The sequence below is a fragment of the Macrobrachium rosenbergii genome, chromosome 1 (genome assembly GCF_040412425.1).
Source record: "Macrobrachium rosenbergii isolate ZJJX-2024 chromosome 1, ASM4041242v1, whole genome shotgun sequence".
NCBI classification, from domain to species: Eukaryota; Metazoa; Arthropoda; class Malacostraca; order Decapoda; family Palaemonidae; genus Macrobrachium; species Macrobrachium rosenbergii.
Window position 1 is genome coordinate 53782651 of NC_089741.1, and position 9207 is coordinate 53791857.

Below are 9207 nucleotides of genomic sequence, written 5' to 3' on the forward strand. Positions count from 1 at the left end.
ATTTTCTCCAGGAAAGTTAAGATATCGTCTGTATCCTCACTTACATCATAGCTGTAAGTATATCTGTGCTGATTTAAAGACTGTTAACTGTGGTCTGTAGGTAAAAAATGTGCCGGTCATTTCTCGAAAACTGCGGCTTTACAGAGACTGAATAAATTAATTCAGTAACAGAACCGATGAATGAATGGTTATGACCATAACGTATACATTCATGTTCATTCAGACTGAGAATGAAATTAATATTTGGGCTGTATTTTTCTTGAATTTTACCCTTGAAGCAATTTCACTAAAGAGCTGGAAGGCTTGATTTTTTTTATTTTACTATTTTACTTTTAATTTTTTTATCTAATGAACTCCTTACCCCTCACCATTGCAAAGAATCCTCCTCACTGTCCCTCGTGAACTCTGATTTTCACCCTTCCCTGCAACTTTTTTTTTATTGTCTTTACCTTTCATACCCGAGCACTCCAATAAAAGCGAATTTATGACATTTTTATTTCCGGGGAATACAAGAAGAGGGTTGAAATTATTTTCACTTATCTCGAATGTCAGTTTTAACTTCAAGCTGGCGGAAGCTCATTCGCTTGCACGCATTGTGTGTACGATGAACTTTTTCTTAACTTTGTTTTTATAGTTGTTGGCTTGCAAGGGTTAATTGCCGTTATTAATTAATGATTAAAAATTTTGATGGAATTAATGTTTCATTGCTCTTGTTTCCGTCTGGATTACAGTGTCTTTTTATTTCAAATTTTTTTACGTTTAATGCTACGATATTTTCGCTCGTATAACCATGACGTTGACGTTTTTACACACAGTGACTTGAAGAAAATAATTAAATTTTTCCTGATATGTCTTGGTATCTTGGTATCAAGAGCAAATTACCTCCGGCTTGTCGAAACTATTAAATGGAATTTAAATGGGAGTACTTTTCTCACATCTAGCAATTAATTTGGTTGAGGCGTTTTTATGCCCCACTACTCAGTTCATGTGATTTCAGGTGGAAAAGGATTTTTGCTGTTTTATTTATTATTACTTAGTGACCTCATATATCTAGTGAAATATTCCCGTTTCTTTTTTGTCTTTGTATTTAATTTAATTCTCCCTCTAAAAAATTTAATCCAGTTAGGACCCTAGCAGCAAGATTGTTACCATGAGGAGGCTGTTGTCACTGCAATAGGCCTGTTTTTTTCATGCCAGGTTTCTTCACCTGTTTGTCTATTTGCATATCACCACGATTTATGATATGTTAAAAAAAAAAGATGGCCCCTTCAGGTACAGATCCAGAACTGTGCTTCGGCTTTCCACGCAGACTTTGTCAACAACAGCCGCAAAGCCATAGGCTGTGATCTGATTTCAGGTCTGACCGGAGGTAGTATTTTGGCTTTAACACAACCTAGCAGAATGAAACACTTATTTTTGTTTTATACTGAGAGAGAGAGAGAGAGAGAGAAGAAAAGAGGAAAGAAGAAGAAGATTGGACACATGTTCATTCTTACTCAGGTTTTTGGCAACATTTCTTAAAGAACCAGCTCATATTTACTAAGTACGTGTTTCATTTACTAATACTTCTATGTATTATTACTCCTAACCAGACGGAGGAATGTGCATTTGTGTGTGTGCGTGTTCGCACGCATGCGCGTTTGTGTATGATTTTATGGGGATTGTGCGCTTGTGATGACATCCCGAATACAGCCACAACCATCTCATATTGCCCCTTGTTATGAGTCTCATTTGCATATTCATGGCGGTCGTCTCTACATGAGGTGGATGGCAGACGACGACAAACTCGACAAATTCGACAACGAGGACCACAGAGCGACGACGACGGAACGTCTTGCGATGAAGATTACAGGTAAAAAAGTCACAGGAAAAAAGTATAAAAAGAAAAAAGTCACGGGAAAAAAGTCAGAAAAAAGTCACAGGAAAAAATTCGCAGGAAAAAAATTCACAGGAAAAAGTCAATAATTTTTGGTGGCCGTTGATAAAATCATGGGGAAAAAAGTAACCTAACCCAACTTAAACCTAACCCAAACTATAACCTACCCAGCATATAACCTATAACCTAACCTAGCCTAGCCTAGCCTAGCCTAGCCTAGCTTAACTTAACCTAACCTAACCTAACCCAACCTAACCTAACCCAACATAACTTATTGATTACCCGCCACCATAAATTAATGTGGCTTTTTTTTTCCTGTGACATTTTTGCCTGTGATATTTTTTCCTGTGACTTTTTTTCCTGTGACTTTTTTTCCTGTGACTTTTTTCCCAGGAACGTTTTTCCCGTGACTTTTTTCCTAGCCAAAATTGTGACTTTTTTTCTGTGACTATTTTTCCTATGACTATTTTTCCTGTGACTATTTTTCCTGTGGCTTTATTACCGGCCACCGCGACGAAAATGACGACAGACGACGATGGTGACGGCGAAGGAGAACGACGAGATCAACAGACGACAAAAAACGAAGAATTTGACTGCAAAAAAGCGACAACTGCGACATACAGTATTAACACAGACTTCCTTAAATTTATCCGATTTCCTAGATTCTTTATTAGACAGTTTCTTGAGTGTCTTAGTTTTTCTGCCAGATTTTTTTTTGCGTAAACTTGTGTTGTTTTTTCCCGTTTTTGTAATTTCCTTTTGACCATTATTTATACAAGGACGTTCTATTTATTGAAGTTGTCTTGTTAGTTGATGGCGTTACAGACACGCTGTATGTAAATGTTGTAATTTAAAGTATATTGTTAATAATAATAATAATAATAATAATAATAATAATAATAATAATAATAATAATAATAATAATAATAATAATATGAGCATCTTCATCATCCTTGGTTTGGCTAAGGCATGGGCGATGCATGTTAGCAAAAAATTGATAGCATAAGATGATGATAAATGGTAATCTATAGTTTTGCTTGTATTTAGAAATTTTTTTTTTTAAATTACGGTGGGAGGCGGGGAGTAAGTGCCGTCAGTGCCACTGCGCACCTTTCACTGGCGTTATTTAAAATTCTTTCCAGCGTCCCATTCATTTCTTCTAATGGCTTGCACTGTTCCTTTTCCTGTACCTCCGTTCATATTCTTTATGTTCCATCATACTTTCCACCCTCTCCTAACAATTGTTTTAAAGTGCAACTGCAAGGTTTTCCTCCTGTTACACCTTTCAAACCTTTTTATTATTAATTTCCGTTTCAGTGCTGATTGACCTCATAGGTTCAGCATGACGCTGGCTAAATTCGATATTCTGATCTGTTCCTGTTGGGTAGCAGGAGTAGAATAACTTAAGCAGGAGATTTCACCATCTCACCTTGATTCGAACTTTCAAGTTTGAAATCAGTATTTCAAACATCATAGCTTTCTCAGCTAGACTAGGAGTGATTTTTGCTGTATCCTTTTTTCGTATTTTTATAACCGTTTTCTATCCATAGTGTTTCACCATCCATCTTTATACTTTTTTTTATATAAATACCCTATTTACCATGCTTTTTGCCCTCTTTTCTTACCCTTCCACCGTTCTTTTTCCCCTTCCATTATCTTTGCTTTCATTTCAACCATTTATATTCCAGTTTCAACTTTGTACTCTAATTTTTTCTATTTCTATCCACGATGTCCTTTTCCCCTGCCTTTCGTATTCTTTTTCTTTCCTCACCCCTTTCCTATTCTTTCCCTTCCTTTTCAATAACTTTTTTGACTTTTATCCTTTCTTCTCACCTCTTTTCTTTCCTTCCCCATCTATTTCTTTTAGATAGAAATTTATCCTCCTTTTCAAACCTATACTCTCCCCCTCTTCAAACCTATCTCCCCCTTCAAACCTATCTTCCCCCTTCAAACCTATCTTCCCCCTTCAAACCTATCTTCCCCCCCTTCAAAACTATCTTCCCCCTTCAAACCTATCCTCCCTTCAAACTATCCTCCCCTTCAAGCCTATCTTCCCCCTTCAAGCCTATCTTCCCCCTTCAAACCTATCTTCCCCCTTAAACCTATCTTCGCCCCAGACCTGTCTTCCACCAGACCTACCATCCACCAGACTTATCCTCCCCCAGACCTATCTTCCCCCTTCAGACCTATCTTCCCCCAGACTTATCCTCCACAGCATCCAAAAAAGAAAAAAAAATCCGAGCTAAGAGGTATTTGTAGGTCCGTGTATATTTTCGAGGCCGATATATCGGGTATCGGTGGCCTTCGCTCGTTGGCTCTCCTATCCCTCCTTCCTCCTCCTTCCTCCTCCTTCCTCCTTCTCCCTCCTCCTCCTCCCTCCTCCTCCTCCTCCCCGGCCATAATATCGGACGGTAATAATGTCGATATTTCCCTCCGTAGGAAGTCCTGGGTTTATGTGACGTTAACTGTTTAGTTTGGGAATGTGAATTTCTGTACCTCCCAATCCTTATTTATGTGGGCCGTGTCTATTTCTGTTTCGGGGTGGGGGAGTGGGCAGGGGGTGTTGGATGTGGGTGGGGGTGTGATGGGATTGGGGAGGGTGTCTTCTGGGACATTTCGTTGCTTTCATTTTTCTTTTTTTGTTTTTTTTTTTTATTATTTAGTACTAATTCATTTTCATCACATGCATTCACTTAGTTTATTCCATTTATTGTTACTGGTTTACAAATTATATTATCATCCCTCTCATTGGCTGTAAATCACATCACGTCTCGTTGATTATAAATCATATTGTTTCTCATTGGTTGTAAATTATGTTATCGAGTCTCTCATTGGTTATGAATTAAATTCTTATATCATTGGTTGTAAATTATATTATCATATCTCATTGGTTGTAAATTATATTGTCATGTTTCTCATTTCGAATTTTATCTGTGACCAAATTCAATTTTCCAGAACTGTGAGTTTAAATCTGAAGAAAGTGCAAGTAAATAAAGTTAGCAAAACGAAGCTGTAAATGAAAATAGTTTTTAATATTCTCACCGTCAGCAGGGGGATAATGAGCGCGTGCATAGGCTTCAGGATATGTTGTGCTTAATTATTTTGAGTTTAATTAGAGAACATCTTTTGTTACTGCTTACTTCAACACATTCTCTAATCTGATTAATCCACCCTGTAAATGAATTGTCAGCTCGTTCACTTTTATTTAGTCTGATTCTGCCACAGATAATATTCATTGCTAGAGGATTTATAGAAATTTGACACGACAGACGGTCTGTCTATCTATCTATCTATCTATCTATCTATCTATCTATCTTTGTTATATATATACATATATATATATAATATGTATATATAATATATATATAATATATATATATAATATATATATAATATATATATATGCTGTATATACTGTATATATATAAAGGTGTTATTTCCAAAACAACAATGGCTGTCTCCTACTTACGGCATCAAGAAAATAATGAAATCTTTTTATATATATACATACATATACAATTTTCATATTACAGTATAATGAACAGCTGACACTTGTTGTTTTAAATGATAATTTTTAGTGCTTCCTAGTGTTAGTAGTAGGATGCTCTACAAACGCAGTTTGGGACAGTTGCTATGTAGGCCTGTCGATTTTATCGTACTCTGTTATTTTGTAAACATATATACATTAGATTATTTATATATATTTATATATATATATATATATATATATGTATATATAATTATATATATATATACATGTAGAATATTAGTAGGATGCTCTACAAACGCAGTTTGGGACAGTTGCTAGTAGGCCTGTCGATTTTATTGTACTTTGTAATTTTGTAAACATATATACATTAGATTATATATATATATATATATATATATATATATATATATATATATATATAATATATATATATATATATATATAATATATATATATATATAATGTATATATATACATGTAGAATGTTTCTGTCTATTTTTGTATGTAAATACACTTTTATAAATACCACAGGCGTTCTTTAGTCTTTGAAGAGAAAAGGGATGGCGGCTTATGTAGGAGAATGTTTATCAGAATATGTATATAAAGTTCGCGTATAAGAATGCTTGTTCTTTCGTGGCATGATTTGAAATTTGCGTAAATTTTATATCCTTTTTAGTTTTCTGTAAAAGAAAGCTATTGAGATGGCTTTGTCTGTCCGTCCGCACTTTTATGCCCGCCCTCAAACCTTAAAAACTACTGAGGCTAGAGGGCTGCAAATTGGTATGTTGATAATCCACCCTGCAATCATCAAACATACCAAATTGCAGCCCTCTAGCCTAATTAGTTTTTAGTTTATTTAAGGTTAAAGATAGCTATGATCGTGCGCCTGGCACCGCTATAGTTGCCAAGAATACAGGCCACCACCGGGCCGTGGCTGAAAGTTTCATGGGCCGCCGCTGAGAGTTTCATGGGCCGTGGCTCAGAGTTTCCTACAACATTGTACGCTGCACAGAAAACTCGATTGCGCCGAAGTTTCTTCCGCGTATTTGTTACTTTGTATCGCGTTGTCGACCTTCGGAAATTCTATTACAATCACATATTTTGTATCAGGTGAAACAGATATTTTGTATAATGGGATTTCATTTTGCTTTACACTTGCAATTAATGCAACATGAATAAATACCATCATGAAGCCAAGCAATCAGTAGCTATTATCATATCCAGTTATATTTTGTATGCTTCGAATTTTTTCTCGCATTTCTCATTTTCCTCTTAATAGAACGTGATTTTAAGTAAATTATTTACCCTTATTTGGCCCAGTAGTACCTACGCCATTGTATCATGACCACTGCCATTTCCTTTGTGTTTGATTTTACCTAAACCGGTTCAGTAATTGATCAGTAGCTTAATATCCTTATCCCCTTTGCCTTTATATAATGAGTAATAGTTGCAGTTGCATTGTGATCATGATGAGTCTGTTGCGCTCAGCGGTCACTGAACTCATTATATTTATTCACACTTTGCATCGGAAAAATGAGGGTAAAAATGAGAAACGCTGGATTGTGATAAAAAAAATCCTTTTATGGGATTCGTGGTAATGAATTTAATGGCGTAAAAAGCTTCAGAAGTCCGAGTGAAAGTTCTTCTTTAATATCTTCACTGATACTTCTGACTCAAAAATCCATTCACCACCAGAGAGAGAGAGAGAGAGAGAGAGAGAGAGAGAGAGAGAGAGAAGTGTCTCTGTATTGAAAAAAAGAATGTTTTATAAGTTTTTTTTTTTACAATTTTTACCGCCTGTGTGTGTGTATATGCGTAGCTTCACAGGACAAGTAAGAAAATAAAGCATAAATAGTTCATTCAGCAAATGCCAACACACTGTAATACTAGGCGGAAGAAGAATTTGAGGTTGGGTATGTAATTTATGTGATGGCAAATATCCATTACTAAGAGTGATGGCTAGCCATCATTAACTTCGGTCTACAAAAAGTTACAAGCAAACATGGAATACAGGCTACATGCCTGGTTACCGGAAGTGCTCTTATCAATAGCGCAAGTAGTGCTTTTGTTGTTGCTTTCGTGTTTGTACAGGGTCAACGGAAGCAAATTTTCTGCCTGAACGAGCCGATTGATATATGCATTACAAATGTGTTTTTGACTCCTAGGTATTATAACAGTTAAGCGACGTATTTGTGTGTTATTGTAGAAAGCGATGAGACTCGTATGAATCATTGACTTTAATGACTTTGTGTGTTATGAGATTTGCATGACCTTATAAATCATTTCCGGAATGACATGGTACACTGTGAAATTTGCATGATCACATGAATAATATATCTTATGCTTTCTTACGCCACAAACTGTTTTGAGTAGTAACACCAGCAGTTGTTTAACAGATTCTACATAAGTAATGGTTATTTACTTTAGTGTAGAATAATGCACTATCACCACCAGCAACAATGATCGTTGTTCTCGAAGTATTCCTGATTAAACCTCAAGAAATGGGAAATACGTGTTGTGGCGCTGGATGACACTATCCCTCCTTAAAGTGTTGTGGTAAGGCAAGAAGTGTGTTGTGTGCCCTTGAGGTTTGCGTTCAGGGGGGCGATGGTGGGACTCCCCCCCCCACCCCCTCGGGTATATTCGGAAGGGAGGAGGAGGCAGGTGGAGGAAGAGGAGGAGGAGGATAGTAGGGACCATAGGATGGGATGGGGGACATCTGAGGGGATGGTCTTGGTAGGTTAGTAGGGGAGGGAGGGGAATTAGGAGAATTCTGGATCCACTGAGGGGACATAGAGGAGGAAAGGGGAAAAATTGGGGGGAGGAGGAGTAGCAGGAGGAGGAAGGGCCAGGTCGGGCGGGTTTAGGGGATAAAGGTAGGAGCTTGAGGGAAGAAAGGAGGAGGAGGAGGAGGAGGAGGAGGAGGAGGAGGAGGAGGAGGAGGAGTTGGGAAGGAAAGACCCAGTGTGCCTGGAGGTTCTTACTCAGGAGAGCCACCACCGTCACTTCACCTCGTCCAGCACTTCTTGCTATTGTCGGGTTCGCAGTAGAATATCGTCCTTCAGTCCTTTTTTTTTTCTTTCCTGATGATATAATCCTCACTCAGCTCTTGATTCCAGCAGACACTTCCCTTAGACAACCCTCCACCCCTCCTCTCTCTCTCTCTCTCTCTCTCTCTCTCTCTCTCTCTCTCTCTCTCTCTCTCTCTGCGCTAGATATCCCTAAGAAAAATCTAAATCTGTATGTGTGCTTGTGTCATAAAATTATGCTCTCTCTCTCTCTCTCTCTCTCTCTCTCTCTCTCTCTCTCTCTCTCTCTCTCTCTGTGTGTGTGTGCTAGATAACCCTAAGAAAAATCTAGATCTGTATGTCTGCTTGTATCGTAACATGATGCTGCTCTCTCTCTCTCTCTCTCTCTCTCTCTCTCTCTCTCTCTCTCTCTCTCTCTCTCCCCATCCAAGCTACGTCACTGGTTAAAGGAGAACCCCATTGCACACTCTGACTTGTATCTCTTCGTCTTGAGTGGGTGGAAGGGGGTTTGAAGGAAGTGGTTGGGTTAGCTTAAGCTTGATGTGATGTTTTGAGAGAGAGAGAGAAGAGAGAAGAAGAAGAAGAAGAAGAAAGAAGACAATGTTTTCTGTTTTCGTTCAAGTGTAACTACATGATAGTTATTTTGATCTAGGAATGTGGTTAAAAAATTGCCATGATTACTAACGTAGCAAGGAAAATTGTAATGTCAAATACACTGGGGAAATTTAACTTCAGTGATTCCATCTGTATATATTCCAATATTTGTTTGGGAGCGTTCTGTCAAAGTCATTCAACTGCAGACCTTGCTGTTC

The 9207-nt window shown here is 37.6% G+C and overlaps 1 protein-coding gene across 5 annotated transcripts in view; it reads left to right on the top strand.

Annotated features, from left to right (window-relative positions):
• LOC136837231 (cytotoxic granule associated RNA binding protein TIA1) overlaps positions 1-9207 on the top strand; it is a 661273-nt gene that overhangs the window by 282216 nt on the left and 369850 nt on the right. The gene's annotated exons all lie outside the window — the stretch shown is intronic.